We start from the raw sequence: 1,829 nt of genomic DNA, 5'->3' as shown, positions 1-1,829 counted from the left end.
CTGGGTATTCACAGTGAGAGCTCCTGCCCTTGCTGACTCTGTGATCTCCTGGTATGAGGTCTCTACCCAGGAACTTGTGGCAATTTTTTTTTCATTTGTTGAAAATTATTCACCTGAATAATTCAAACTTTTATTGTGACTATATACTAAAACATCCTCCAATGTGAAGGTTATATTCCATGTGCCCTCATTCTGTGATCTGGTTTGTTTTTCTGAGCTGATTTCGGAATTTGGTTGTTGACCACAAAAACTGACCCAAAACTGGAGCATCCTGCCCTCAAATAAGACCTGACCCCACAGAAATAACCCACTTCCCCAGAGACTTCCAAGGGGGACTTGGGGCACCAGTCTGCCTCCTTCCTTCTTCCTCAACAAAGCCCAACACCGGTCCCTCCAGCATTGGTGTCTCCAGGCCACAGGTTCCAGATGTGAGTTGGTAACAATGGGAGGACAGGTGTCTGAGCAGGAGGGATGCGCCCCCAGGCTGGGTGACTCAGAGGCAGGGCCAAGCCTGTGCTTGGCTGTGCAGCTGGCACCTGCCTTTCCACACAGCCAAGCGGACAGCCCCAGGTTCCAAAGAGGATCCCCGCTTTCCAAGGGAGCTGTCTCCAGCCCATCTTAGGTCAAGCAGTGGACACACCAGTGCCAGAGTGTCCAGTATCCTTAGTTGATTTTAGTTTAGAACTAAGTTCATGTCAGATAAGTACTCAGTTAAGTGCTCAGCCTGGGCCTGGGCACACACCCCGCCTGTGCTTTCTCCTCCACTCCTGGTTTGTCTCCTGATTTCATGGCACTCGTCAGGCTGTGCAGAGGGGCACCCAAGTGACAGGTTAAGGGGGACACGTGGGGGTGAGAGTTGGAGTTGGGGGAGGCGCTGCTCTGACTGGCCCTGTCATGCCCTGGCCTGTCCTCGGCCGTCTCCTGGTGACTGACAGGAACTGTCGTGTTGGGGAGGCCCACTCTGTCATGGAACCATGGATCCTGAGAGGGATGGCAGGGACTCTTCTTATTCCAAACAGCACTATGTCCTCACCCTTAGCTGATCTGCATGGTGCCCAGGGTGGCAAGGACAGTCCCCCTAGCTTAGCCTGCATGCTGCACCCAGGAGCCAAGGGTACCAGCTGCTGTCATCTGACTCTGGACTATCCTCAAAGTCTTGTGTTGAAGGCCTGGTTCTCTAACCTGTTTCACTACTGGGAGGTGCTTGTGCCTTTAGGAAGTAGGACCTGGTAGGAAGTGAGGTCACTGGGGATGTCCCCTGGAAGGGGAAATGGGGGCCTAGTCCTCTCCCTGCCTGTGATTTCCAGTGTCACCAGAGGCCAGGTGCACAGGCCTCCTCTGCCTTGTGCTGCTGCCATGATGCACTGTTCCACCACAGGCCCAAAGCAATAGGGCCACATGACTATGAACTGAATCCTCCGAACCTTCCCTCCTTATAAGGTGATTATCTCAGGTATTTGTCCCAGTGATGGAAAGCTAACACACCATCTGTAATCCTCCCAGAGCCCAGAGGGTCCTGCACAGTGCTCTGCTGCCTTTCCTCTCCACATTCCAACATAGCAAGTTTCTGCCTCTGTGGCCCTGAGAAGCCCTGATGGTGGCACCCCAGGGAGCTCCTTCATAAGACACCATCCAGGGGCACGCAGGTCTACAGGGTGTCCCTCTTTGCCTTTGTTCACTAGTCACTCTGCGTCCCAGTCACGAGTCCTGCACAGTGTGCATGCTGGGGGCGTGCAAATACATACATGGCAAGTTAGGCTTGCACTCCACATAAACACACGGCCCTCTGCTGAGGGACCTGGGGTGGCCAGCACCGTGCCCCTCCACAC

This window comes from Sciurus carolinensis, unplaced genomic scaffold (assembly GCF_902686445.1).
Source record: "Sciurus carolinensis unplaced genomic scaffold, mSciCar1.2, whole genome shotgun sequence".
Taxonomy (NCBI): Eukaryota; Metazoa; Chordata; class Mammalia; order Rodentia; family Sciuridae; genus Sciurus; species Sciurus carolinensis.
This window is presented reverse-complemented; position numbering follows the sequence as displayed.